We start from the raw sequence: 14,503 nt of genomic DNA, 5'->3' as shown, positions 1-14,503 counted from the left end.
TATGTCGAAGTCCCTGTAGAAAAGCTGTCCTAAACTCTTAAATTGCCGTTTCATTTCCTGGTGCAAGGTGCTGTGCTCGCTTCACAGAACTTCAGCAGTGCTTTTGTGATATCTGAAGTGGGATCTGTGTTAAAAAGCAGCTCTCTTTCCAGTGTGTGTTGCATGTTGTTAGCCAGCCTAGGTTTGTACAGCTGGATTAATAAAATTGCCCTTGTCTCCCTTCCCATTTTGCTTCCGCTCTGCTATTAGGTTCCTCCTAGGATTATGTAATGCTACACTTTCTCTAGAAAAAGAGTGATGGTGAAATGACTCATAATAAGACTGCACTTAGGTATTCCATTTATAGTACATATCTTGGCCCATTAAGAATAAAAACATGCATTAGCCAGTCAAGGTCATTGAGAGGGCATGGAAGAGCCTGCTACCATTCAGGAAGATGTGCATGAGAGTCTACTGACCTGAACAGACTTAGGGATGCCAGTCACCAATAGCTGCTGTTAAACCATCTGCATGCTTGAGGGTACTACGCTTTAATCCCAGTTCTGAGCATTGCCTACTGCCAGCAGCATATACTTGACCAAGATGAAGCTTTGCTAAATAGTCATACTTCTTAAATTAAGCAGAACAAGGAAGTTTATGCCAGTTGGGGGGGGGGGGGGTGTTACCTTTATGGTTTGCACTTACGATGCTGGCTTGGCTGATATGAAGAAGATTAAAATGGAATGAGTAACTACTTTCTGGTCTGAAATAAAGCCTTCAGGTACAAGGTTAACCTATTACTTAAACTGTGGTGGCTTAATCTGTTAGAAAATATTAGATTGACAATTATGTCACGTGGCCATTGTGTTTTTCATCTGATGTTACACCCCAAGAGCCAGATTAACATCCAAGGAACTATTTCCATAACAAACAATTTTACAGTGTTTTCAAAAGGAAGGTGTTTATCTGAACATTTTGCAGATAGGGAAACGCAGGCAGAAAGGCATTAAATGACTTGACAAGGTCATCCAGAAATATCAGTAATGAAACAGGGAATGCAGTGTGGGCCTCCTAGCTGCCAGTTGCCTTCTCTAATCACTGCTTCCCCAGAAGGATTTATCAAATTGCACTTGTCAAACATTCAGAACTGGCCTGTAGACTTAGGAGTTTCTTGGAAACTACAGAAGGAGCTAAATATTATTGTCAGAGAAAGATAGTATGAGTACATACATTGAATCTATTTTCCCCTAATTCAGCTGAAGTTCTGTGGAAAACAGTTTGTTTGCAGCATCTTCTAGTGTCTGGTTTCCAAGAGTGATTTCTGGCAGATGTGCTAAAGGCTTCTGCTGGAGGAAAACAAAAGCTCAGTCTTTTACCAAAACAAAAATTTCAAAATGTGGTTTCAAAAGAGAGAGAAGTAAACTAAGAGCATCAGAGAGTCCCATCAAATCCTTTAATAATAATGTATTATTGAAATCACACATGAAAAGAAGGAGTTATTAGGGTAACTTAAAGCCAGTGTGTAAAAGGCTATACATATTCTTTCCTTCACACCTCAGTAGCGTATACAGTAACTGCAGTTTATTTAGACCTGAAGCTCAGCCAGCGCAACTCGACCACGACTGGGCAGTATCTCATGCTGCTCTCGTCTAGATGTACCAATCACCACCATGTTTACTTTGGATGCTGAACTTTAGGCATGATTCTAGCACCCTTTAATTTTTTTGATCATAGGTTTTTGCTTGACTAGGGTCTACTAGTTTGCTTTTAGGTTTTGCACATGAATACATTATGCTTTTACATGTATGTAAAGTAAGGTTTGAACCAGGAGAAATGAGCATTGTATTAAGACTGATACACAAGCTCTTGCTGATTCTGATTTCTTTGGGGAATTGCATGATTAGTTCTGTATTCAGCAAGAAGACATGTAGGAAGATGCTTAAGTTGTTTTTTTGTAAAAGGCTACAGTGCTTGCCAATTTTTTAAAATTACAGAATGTAGAAGGAAGAGACTGGTAGGTGAGCCTGACAGATTAAAATGTGTTGCATCAGAGATGATATAGGAAATCCCATGTAAGTGCCGCAGGTTTATCACTGTAGTGTGCTTTATATTTGCTTGAGACTTCACAGACTGCAGTGCTAAAATTTAATTCTCTCACTGCAAACGTAAGTAGTACTGTTAGTAAGTTAAACTCTGCCAGAAGCAGAGATCCATGGAGAAAGAGTGGTATGTATAACAGTTGATTTTGATACTAGGCATTTTGCTGAGCCATCTACTCATTACTGATTTTTAATAATAACGGTGGTGGTAACAGCAACAATGAAATCATATTACCATAACTTCATTGTCAAGTGTGAGTGTAGATTTGCCACAAGTGCAAAGGGTGGACTGGAGTAACTTAGACAAATTGGACAAATAATGTATTAGCAAAATAGAGGCTACCAGATGAATGAAACGGATAAAATAAGCAATAAAAGGTACATTTTAGAAATTCTGGAGGTTTCCCTGTGGTACTGACAGCTTACCATCTGCTTCTACCCAGCTATGTTAAAGGGATAAATAGGATTACTCACAGTGGCATAAATAACAGTCTAGTGAAAATTTTCTATTCAGAATACTTGATTTATTGCTTTGATTTTTATAATAGAGAGCACTATCTTAAGCTTTAGTTGCTTTCTTAGTAGTTGTGAGACTTCCTTCGTAACTGACAGGTTCATTCCATTAATCAACATTTCACAGTTAGTTGTACCTATTTTCATCTGAATGTGATCTGACAGTCGGCAACTTCACTGCCCAGATCTCTCAGTGCTAATGTAATTACAGCATCTCGGTATTTGATTATTGCATAGCAGTTCTGTACCCATCACAAAAATAACTTCATCCAGTTCTGTCAACATATGTCAGCATTGAGGGAGATGAACTTCTAGTTTTCTTACAAAAAAACTCAAACCCAAGGACCACGTGGTGTTCTAGGCTCTGGTATGATGGCCTCTGCTGTCCTGAAGAGTGTCAGACGTTAACACACCTATTAGGAGACCTCATTCCCCAGCTGTTGTGAACTGCAGTCACTGAATTTTACTCATTGGTTTTATCCTGTTTCACTTTTTTTCCTTGCTAAAATCTACCCCTTGCAATGAGCTTTGCATTTTTAAGTGAAAACCAGAAACCAAATCAGTGCATTTCTGACTGAACATACTTCAAGTATTGTAAGGTAGGAATGAAGTCTGATGACTTGTATTAGGCATCAGGCTCAAATTATAATTTGCAGTTATACTTCATAGTCTCTCTTTTCTCTTTAATAGCCGTATCAAGATTAAGATTGGATTGAGAATCCACCCATTAAGCACCACAAGAATTAAAGGGTCTTTTCAGCTCAGTGTCTTCCAGTATTTTAAGCAGCTGATCCTTCTCATTTTCCAAAATAAAACATTTTCTCCAGTGAAGTCTTTAATTATCCCTTTTTCCAGAAGTTACTCAGTTTTAGTGTGTCTCCAGAAATTGATTCCCTAAGTTCTTGTATTGTTTCTGTTTATCTAATGGTGACATTGTAACTTGTCAAGTGTTGTATACCTAAATGACCTCTTCATCTTACTCCCTAAATTATATTATTTGTGAGGATGCTTGAGATTTACAAGGAAGCTGTGGAAGCTTATATAGCAGTGTATGTTGATGTGTACACTGAGTCATGTGACAAAAAAAGTAGCCATGTAGTTCTGTGGTTTGCATAGCTTAATGGTCACTGCCATGGGATTTGCTGGAGTGTTTCAAATTGAGTCAGAAGCTTTAAATAGGTAGGTGGATACAGATGTCAAAAAAGTCTATCTACATGAGGTCTGTGTGGCTGGTGTGCAACAAGTGGAAGAGCCCTGTGCTAGTTCTTTTGTGAACAGCCAGTGTTGATGGAAAGAAGAGCTTGTCCACAGTCAGCAGGTATAAACAAAAGGCAGCAGCGTGACTGAATTTGCATGACGACCCCTGACTTAGTGATGTCTTTGGCCTCGTGTATTTTGAGACTGTTCCATAAAGCCGTAGACTTCTTCTAGGGAGGGTCACATTTATTCAAACATAATTTATTTGCATTCCCTTGATTTCCTTTTAAGTTTTCTAACTTTAGCACTCATGGCTCAGATGAAGGAGCTTCTGCCTCACAGAATTTCCATTTACATAAAAAAACCCCACCCACAAACACCCTTCACTGTCAGTGCATCCATTTTGCTGTGTGCTTTTCATTTTCCATGACCTTGAAAACATAAGGGCGTTTATTAATTAATTCAAATTTACAGATGGGTGGAAGGGAGAATTGCAGATTGAAGATAAGCAATTTGTTGTATGCCCCTTATTTGATGAGGATTGTAGAAGGAGAAATAGTCCTCACCATTGCCAAGATTTCCCATACCAATCAACTCTGTTTTTCATTTAACCACTGGTTAAATAGTGACCCTAGCAGGAAGAGAAGAATATGGACTTAGAGTAATTATTGTAAACTGAATTCCTGACAGTCTTGGATGTGGACAGGAGCTGTAATTATCTCTGCTTTTGTAACTCTTGCACTGATTAAGTCTGGATGTTTCCTAACATAAGCCTGTATATACTGCTATAAACACAGCAATAATGGAAGGGACTTCTGACTCGTACACAACTCTGTGAAAGTTTGTTTCTGCCCAAACAAATAGCAGATTATTAAGAGATTTTGTGAAGAAAAAAAATAGATTTTTTTCCCCTCAAGCTACATTTAACTGGTTTTAGCAGTTCTTGCAGTGAGCTTGTAGGGGAAAATACCACTTTGATTCTCTCTTCAAGTCTCAGCCCCAAAGCTGATGTCAGTGAGAGTTACATGTACATAGAGAAGGAAGAAAATATGTCTTGAACTTTTGTGCATTCTCAAAGAAGGATATTCTCTCCCCACCACCCACCTTTTGAATTCTCTTTCTAGTCTACTAGATTATCATGTGTTCAACCTAGGACTTAGTGGAGCAGGTGAATAGAGGACTCTAAACATGTCCAGCTACTGTAGTATATCTGTGCCTCTATCTCCATGCCAGAATAGAATAGAATAGAATATTTCAATTGAAACAACCCACATTAGAACCACTTAGAGTTTAATGACAGATAGCTCCAAGACTCAAAGCAGCCTGTTCCAAATATACAGCCATTTAAAGTAGAGAAGAATCTTTTCTAGCTGTTAATGACATGAGATTTTGACATGCAGCTGAACAGTTGCTATACCTTCCAATAAAAAGTATACTATGGGGTACACTTAAACCCACCTTGCCACGTTCAGCTGTCCCTCTGACATATAACCTGGAATATGTGCCACATGAGAAGAAGCCTCTAGTCCCCTGAATACCACACTGTTTAGGAGGCAAGCAGCAGAATACTAATAAATTTAATTTACTTGCTTAATCTCCCCTGTATTTTTTATTAATATGAATAGCATTATAGGAGCAAGGATGTGCTTCTATAACAAAATGTTCTTCAGCTTACGGTTAATGTATTACTTGTTAATGTTACTTGTATTTACCACACATAAAATGGAGGTCTTTCTTGTATCCTGGTGCAGGAGATTAACTTCCATGAGAGTTAGTTATATTCTATGCCAGGAGTCTCTGAGCCAGGGAATGGGATATCAAGTATTTGTAGTTTCCCGAAATAATCTAATACTAGATACTGGCGACATTCCCATCTCACCAAAGATGACAGAATCATTATGTATAGAAGAAGAGTATTGATCAGAAGCATGCAGTGTTACACAGGAAATCTTTGTTTGCTCTAATAGCCTAAAACAAAAATTACAGACCTGTTTTTTCTCCAGCCCTCAGAGACTTCTGCTTTGCTATTGGATTGCATATGGTGCAGTGTAGAAATTATGCTATACTGTAATGTACATGATTATTTTCTTGTTAATTAAAATATGTGAGATTCATCAATTTTTCCTGTCAGCACTTTGGGTCAGGTTCCCTTTAGCCTACATTGATGAAATCTCGCTGGTAATAGTAGACAAACAGCATTACAGTCTCTCAGCATTTGACTAACTCAAAGACACTCAACATAAGGGAATATTTTATAAGATTATCTTTTCTGAATCAGTATCAGGCAGATGATATCTCCCTGTTCTTGAGTGCTATCTTCCTGTATATCATAAGAAATTAATCTGTTAAGTTGCGATAAATGCAAATATCAATCTCTCATGCTCCCTTATGATACAGGTGGCCAAAAGTAACTCTCCTCCATTGTCCCTGACTTCACTGGGGACATTTGCCAAATAGGCAAGCATGATTAAGCTTTGGATGTTCCTTCAAATTACAGTTTTATAATCTCTGAGCCTGCTTTAGTACCTCTTGGACAAGAACTGGTTTTGTCCCATGTTTTTATAGACCCAAGCATAGTATCATCATTTAATAAATATGGAATGTCTTCTCTGTAGTCTAAGTTATGTTTTTGTTAATTTTAATACAGTAGGCAGCTGCTTAGTTCAGTCTAATTTAGTTGCTGCATGAAAACTGAGAGATATCAATTGTCATTCTTTGCAGAACCTGCGTGTGATTTTGATCATCCAGCAAATTCACAGCAGAACAGTTTTGCCAGCTTCAGCTGATTTCTTCTTGATATTGTTTGACAGAAGGTAAGAATAAGAGCCTCTCTCAGTCTTATTTGTTGTTGTTACACAAGACCTGAATAGACAGGGATGCAGATAAACACAATATCTTAGTTATTATTCACAGCAAAAAAATCAAGTGTGATAGATGCAATGCCATTTGTGATAGAAGATATTTTGGTTTCCTATCTTAGCATTCCAGAGGTAGGGTATTTGCTAACATTTAACAATGGCCTGATGTCAGTGGAAAACTCAGATGTCGTTTGACATAAGCTCTCACATTAATCAAGAAAAATGTAATTGTTAAGAGACATTTCTGCTACCTGAACAGAAGTGAGGCTTAGGGTCACAGTGGAAGAAGGTTGGAGATTATTCTCAAGCTGCTTTTTCTCCTCACATGCTGCAAAGCAATGTTTTTCAAAAACAGCCTCTTTCCAAAAACGGCTGACAGAATATTTTAACTTGAAGGGTAAAGGACTGGAAGGTAATAGTTTTATATTGTACTAACATTTCCAGTGCCTCAGAGTCTATTTCACATTCTGTGTAGTGTGGCTCTCTGATTGAAAGCCACTGCTGTAGAAAATATACAAATCACCTAAACTTTCTACCACTCTGGCATGTCTTCCCTCAAAAAGGTGATTTTGGTGTGGTTTCCACATATCCTTCACCATAGATTTCTTCATGCTCCCTGGGTGGTCAGGCAAACCTGTTAGAAGTAAGGTATCATAGAGGCTACTGCATTAAATTACCTTCAAAACAGAATTAAGCTTGCTGGCATGCTGGTAAGCTGTGCCTGTTTGTCTTGGTAGTAACAGCCTGAAAGTTGTTTTTAGGATTTGTGCTTCTGGCCATGAAGGTCCAGTCTAGCTGTATGTATTAAGGATAGTTTAATGCCATATAGAAGGTACTGGGCAAGATGACCCTGCTTTAATTCATCATGAGTGCTGTCTTTCCAACTTGTAGGTATCTCACTAGTGGAGTAAAAGCCATTATAGCAAAGAGGCTCAGTACTTAAAATAGTAACATAGAAGCAATTTGAAAGTATTTGGAAATTTTAAAGGTATTACTGGACAGTGTACAGCAGAGAATACTTTGCTTTTTGGTGTAAGTGCAGAGTCATATGCTTGCAAGTAAAGCTAACCACTCTCCATATTGAGAAGAAATGATCCTTTAAATGTCTGGGCTTTTCGTTTACATTCAAAGCAGCATAGCAAGGTGATGCAATCTGTAGCTTTTCTCTTCCCGCAGGTGTAAGTTTTGTAAGAGTGTTGTTTCTTAAGGTTTTGAAAAGCAGAGTAGGCCGCATTGATCTGAGAGTTTCTTGTAAAACGAATATATTATTTCATATGTTTAAAGGATTTATTCTTTTTAAGAAAAATGTACAAAAATACAGAATACATACCTGACTGTACAGCAGCACACAATTCATCTATGGATGTCTTTGCCATAGGGTGTTGCAGATGCCAAAAGTTTACATGGGTCTGAAAAGTAATTAGACAAATGCAAGAGAAAAAAATCTGTGATGGGCTGTTAAACACAGAGATAGCCCTTATAACCAGAAAGTCCTTGAGCCATAGCTTGCTAGAATCTTTGAGACTGTAGCAGGGAAATTTTTAATAGGATTTTCCTGTTCTTATACTTTTCACTATTATTTACTCTACTCATTATTCCCTCCCGTAAGAATAGTCAGCGGCCTTTCCCTAGCAAAAGCATGTGCCTTCTTTCTCCCTCCTTCCCTCCAAAAAGCAGGGTGAGAGGTACAGGAAACAGAGACCAGGAAGAAGTACAAAAACAAATGAGTTCAGGGGACAACAAATGAACAAAAGAGAAAGTGGTGAGGGTTAAGTAGTGAAAAATATAGGGAGAAGAAAACAGATGGATACACTGAGCAAAACACTCCCAACAGTGCCCACTGCTCCCTCAGGGTATCCAGCGAGATGGTGGATTCTGAGAGAGGTTTCACAGTCCCTTCCGGGTGTTATGGAGGGCAAGCTTGGCTAAGATCAAGAGGCTGACAAGAAAGTCTTGCAACTTAGTGCAACTTTGAGTGGGGTGAGTATAAATAAAAATGTGAGGGTAAAAACAGACCTGAAAGAATGCAGCCTGGCACACTGAATGTACACATGTGGTCTCCCTGTTTCTCGGAGGAAACATGAGTCAGGAAAGCCTGTGAACTGTGTCATGAACATGCCTACTAGCTGTTGTTGGAGACTGGACTCTAGCTAAACAAATCTTTAGTCTGCACCTCTATGTCTGTTCTTCTACTATATGACCCTTTTCTTAGTTCAAAGTCATGCTTTTCTAGTTGTTTCTTTGGATATTAGAAACCATACAGAAATATGTGCTGCATTAGCCATGCACAATACACAGGAAGTCATTTCAGGCACAAAATCCAGGCACCAATCTTTATCAATATTAAAGTTTTGAAAAAGTGCTGTTTTATTAATCCTTTTAAAAGGGATGAATAAAATCCCTTTGTTCCTTCTTTAAAAATATCCAGATAACCCAAACTAAAAGAAACTCTCAGCATATCATACACAGCAGCTGGGGAACTAGAATTTTGTGAATTTTGCACACATGCACACACATTATTCATTCCACCAGCGTGCATACATTCATCCTCTGTCTCTTACCTGCTTTAATAATAAGCCTTCAAGAAGCAAGAACACGTGTCCTGAAACAACTTCTGTTGGTTACTTAATTGCTAAGTGACCTTTTCTAGATTTGCCAAATCACTTAAGCCCAGGCACCACTCATCAGTATTTAATATATACCATGAAGTGCCACTCAATTTTCAGATACTTAGCTCTGAACTTAGCTCATCTCATACAACTTTTTCACAGAGTTGTTATTTCCCTGAAGAAGGATTTCCAAATTATTTCCAGTTGTCAGAATGCAGACAGACAAAACTGAGTAAATGGTCAGCTACATGAAATATTCCAGGATGCAACCATTAGAATCACCCTGTCATATGCTTTAAACTCAGATTTTTGTCTTGCCTTAAAATAGTTGTAAATTTGTGAGATTAACCTTCAGAATCAGAGGGCCAACTAGCAGTGCCAGGCATGGGGCAACACTGCTTGCAGTGTTCAGCATGGACAGTAGGATGGGGAAAAAGTATACAACAGATGGCAGTTTTCTAGAGATCAGAAGAGTTTCTTTTGCAGTTCTGTTTTTTACTGCTTATTACTCCATAGGCACTAGCTAATCTGATAGTTGCACATCATGCACCAGCAGTGTTTTAGGCAACCATCCCCCGTAGCCTACAGCTGTGGGCCAAAGAAGAAATTGGGTAAGAAGTGCATATGGCAGGCAACTTTGACCTGATTCAGAATACAGGGTGTCTTTGCCTGTAATATGAAATATAAATGTAACTCCATATTGCTGTAATAGGAAATACAAGAATAATAGCCACTTACATTCATAATGGTAACTGATCAGCCTCATACGCAAACTCATGGACTTAAACTGTCAGGAATTTTCTCCCTTTAAAGTACATATAAAACAATCTTTTCATGACACAATATGTTCAATCAGTTTTTAAAAGTGCTATCATCTGCTCATAAATATATAAATGAATAATATTTTCTCCCTAACAATCTCTCTGAAAAAATAATCAAGAATTGATAGGTGAGAGTTAAGGGTTCATCCTACTGCGACGAACTATTCAAATAGTAATGCCTGAGCAGGATGTGTTTGCTTATTCCATGAGCACTATGGGATACTTTAGTTATGAAGTAATAATGAGATGAAAAGACTCAGCCTAACTGCAAGTTCATATGGAATTAGCACCAGCAAGCAGCTACCCCCTTACTCCATTAAGGCCATCTTGCTTGCATTTTATAGACATGGATGGACAATTTTTAGCACCAGCATTAGTTCATGAGCCGGTTCATTGCCTCTTTTGCTCTAGGATGACAGTAGGCTTAGACACTCATAATGTGAGCATAATATTTTCCAAGCTCTAGTTTGCAAGTTAGAAATAAAACTCTTTGTTTTACAAGAAAGGTGGGAGTATCTGTTAATGATGTGACACTAAGAACTGAGGACCTCAGCATATGTTATAGCTTCTAAAGCTTAATCTGGCTTATGTGCCAGAGGGATCATGATACTTACTATTATTGAAGTGTATGGATGTATTATTGCAAGGGTATAGAAGAACACTCAAGAAAGAAATGTCCCAAAAGAAGTTAAAGTTAAACGGATAGAAGGCAAAATACTGCTTTATCTAGGTGCTTCAAAATGCTTTCGGAAACAGTGTGAAGATCCAGAAGACACTGGCAAGTCATTGCTGATTAAAGAGAACAAGTCAGGGACTTCAGGTTCCAGCTGATGACTTTTCTTATATGAGAGTTTACGAATTCCATTACACTCACGTTAACTTCAGAATTGTTCTTGCTAACTTTCTCCATTGAAGTGCATTGCTTGAAACTTGATAAAATAGAAAAAGTAATTATAAATTTGGCTCAGAGACAGACAGGAGCTATGTCTGGTTGGATCTGTGACTGTTCAATATTCATTTTTCTTCTTCCTTTTGCACAGTGAAAGGACACAATTTATTTTTACAATTGTATTGAGATATTTTGTGGATCCTATCAGATGAGCAATTTAGTTGGAATCTTCTCACGATCCTAAGAAGTTGTTCTTGGGCAGTCCTTTTATTCATACACCATAGAATTCAGACCTCAAGGAAAAAAGGAGGGAAAAGAACAAACTTCCTGTGGTCATGTTGCTTGGCATACAGCTGGATGACATTCAGGTACAGTGAGGAAAGCAGTATAGGAATCTATGTAACACACATGCACTGCATTAAAGAATGCTACAGTACAGTTCAGGATACAGTTTCTTGAGAATTGGAGACTCCATTGGGAACATGTAGCCTGACTTGTATACCATAAGCTGTAGAATTTAACCCAGTGCTTCTTACTGCAGCTTGTAGATTAACTAGAGCATTTCTCTCAGAAACAGTGATTTGATTTTGTTTTAAAGCCACTAAATGATGTTGTACCATTTCAATTTAATCAGCTCAATCAGGAAGATAAATCCTTTTTAAAAAATCACCTTGTAAAAACAGTAGTACCTCTTCTTCTTCACCACTCTGTGAGGAGTAGGGCAGGCATAAACTGGTTATCATAACACTTTGTATACAAACTCTTGAAGCATTCAGCAGAAAGAGGGTGGTGCTGAGTAGGCCTGTTACAGGCTGTTCACCTTCTGTTAAGTTGCGCATTTCCTGTGGTTGCTGTCAGTATTGCTCAGTGCCCTCAGTAGGTGGTATTAGCAGTGTTACTGTTTTTCCAGATACAAGTTAAAAAGTATCTTATTCTTAATACTGAGGCAAGGACATGTACCTTCTTTGATACTGCACCCCATATTTCCTTCTTTGGGCTTAATATTCTCAGACTTATCCCAGCAGTTAGAGTTGTTTCATTCCTTATCAGAGCTTGAACGTGGAAACATTTGAAGATGATGTTGAAGTTCTTGAATAAAGTCAAATGTGCTTCTCGCTGTGAGTCTACGGAGCCATGGCTTATGCCGTACAGAGTAGGATAGATGGAGCAGTTTCCCTGTCAGTCATTATTGTGGCCAGTAAAAAATATTCCTGCTAGGTTTCATGCAAGTGGCAGGTGCTGCTGTTAAAAAGGAAGACATGCGTCTCACAGGAAATTCAAGGAAGAAAGTGCACTGTCTCAAAGTCCTTTTGAATTAAGTTTGGGTAGAAATGATTCTTCCTGCTGGGTGATGGAGAAAGGTGGTGGAATCTTTCTCCATGTTGTGAAGGGTATCTAGGTGTGTGTATGTATATGATGACAGTCATTGCTATTGCCTAACCAAGACCATGCTTACCTGCCACACTTTAAAAAAAAACACAAACAGATAGCAGAGAACATGACAGGCCTAAGAGCAGAGTAAACTGATGGGCCCTATTTATCCTGTAGAGCAGGTACAGGTCAAAGTATAGCAACATATATCTCTCTCAACTACACATATGCTCAGCCCGGCTCCAGAGGAGAGAGCAGGAAGTGAGAGGGAATTCCTACACTGGTATGAACAAACCACTCAAGTTGTCTGGGACTGTAGTCTGGTTGTGAATTCACCTCTCTGCTTAGTCTGGCAGCCATGGACTCCATTAGAAGTATCTGCAGAAGGGCAGGTGGGACGGGAGGGTGTTCATTCCTCCACAAGGCCTTGGCATGAGATTCCACAGGAGCACAGCCACTGTGCAGTCATTCAAACACAGAAGCCTGCCACCAATGCTATGTCCTGACTGATCTGAAATTGTGACCAGAGGATAAGCAGTGTCTTAAAGAGTTGCCAGCTACACTCCTTTGGATTCCCGCATTTTGTCTAGTAACCTGTTTGCTTTTCTGCCTATTACCTATACCCAGTTGTGGGCATGCAACACTGAAGCTTCAGTGTTTGCTCACAGCCAATCACCTAAGATGCAGTTAGGTACTTGCTTAGTCCTCCTCTGGTCTAAGACCAGCGCTGACTCCTGCCATAATTTAATGGGATATTGTTACTCTGAAAAGCATAGTCTGAAAAGGCTAACTTGTTCTACCATGTATGGCAAATGGATCCGTCTGCTGAACCACCTGGAAGGCCTCTATTTTTAGGCTCTTTCCTCGTAGCAGTTGTAATTTGAATTGACGTACTGTTAGATAAATGCATGGCACACTGGGCAGTAATACCTCTGGAGCCATGCAAGTTGTTGATTGTTAACAGCACTAGAAACAGGGGCCCTAGTGAGAGCCAGTTTGTTTTCTCCAAGCAAGAAAACAAGCACAGAAGTTTAGCTAGTACAGGACTTGCTTTCAGCAGCCAGAGCTGAACAGTCTTAACAAGTCAGTTATTCAAAGAGAGCAAAGGAATGAAGGACACATATTTTATCTGTATGGGAAGAGTTCAGACTGTCAGTTACCACTTGATACGTGAGGCAGACACAAGTAACTATAGCCTGAAGCACACTGTTTAAGTTAGGTACCTAAAGCCTAATCTGTACACACTGGGTATGCAGTTTTGGCTAACATTGTTACATTATTATTTTTTAAAGAATCTAACAGAAGTAGTACCAATAGCCATTATGAATGTACTTAATTATGAAATTATTTCTTCAGCATGTTCACACAGTTTATGTGAACCTGATTGGGAATTAAGGTATCTTGAACTGCACAACATTTTGTACATGTGTCTGCTACCTGCAGTAGCAGGCAGTGCTATTTTATACATAGCGATAGGCTTCTGTGTGTATGTACATGTGTTAGTTCAGAAAAGAGTAGGTGTTGGCCTACACCATTTCTCCCATGAAGATAATACCCATTCTACAGCTGTGCTAGATTCACGGAAAGGAAAAGCAGAGGGACCATTTCATCCTTCTATTCCTCACTGAAGGATGAGAAGTCCTATCTGGCTAAGGCAAACCTTCCAGGAGAGCATCCAGTCCTGATACAAAGGTATTAAATGACTGAAAAGTCACCATCTTGTTTGGTAGTTTGTTCTGATAGTTAGCTTGCTTTTAAAATGTACTCCCTATTTATAATCTCCCACTTCCTTTGAGACATTTGTTATCTTTATGTGTTTCTGTGCTCGCTTACAAAGTTCTTTAGTTGTTAGTGTAATGCCTTTTTATAAATAAGCATATGACCTCTTGATCCCCTTTTATCATAGATTAAACATACTGAACTCTTCTCTTACTTTAAAGCTTTTCTTTCCGAGACCTTCACACTTCTTCCTCACTACCTAGCTGCTTACAGTCCATGGTCACAAAAGCCCTGAGAGCACCTGCAAGCACCTTTTCAGGACCACTGCTTTGTCAGGGTACAGTCCCCTAATCTGCAGATATTTCCATATCTTGTTTCTACATGTATGACCTTGCATATTGCTGTATTAAATCACACTTTGTTAAATCATCTCAATTTACCAAAGTGC

Source organism: Accipiter gentilis, chromosome 10 (genome assembly GCF_929443795.1).
Source record: "Accipiter gentilis chromosome 10, bAccGen1.1, whole genome shotgun sequence".
NCBI classification, from domain to species: domain Eukaryota; kingdom Metazoa; phylum Chordata; class Aves; order Accipitriformes; family Accipitridae; genus Astur; species Astur gentilis.
Note: the sequence above shows the minus strand (reverse complement) of the source record.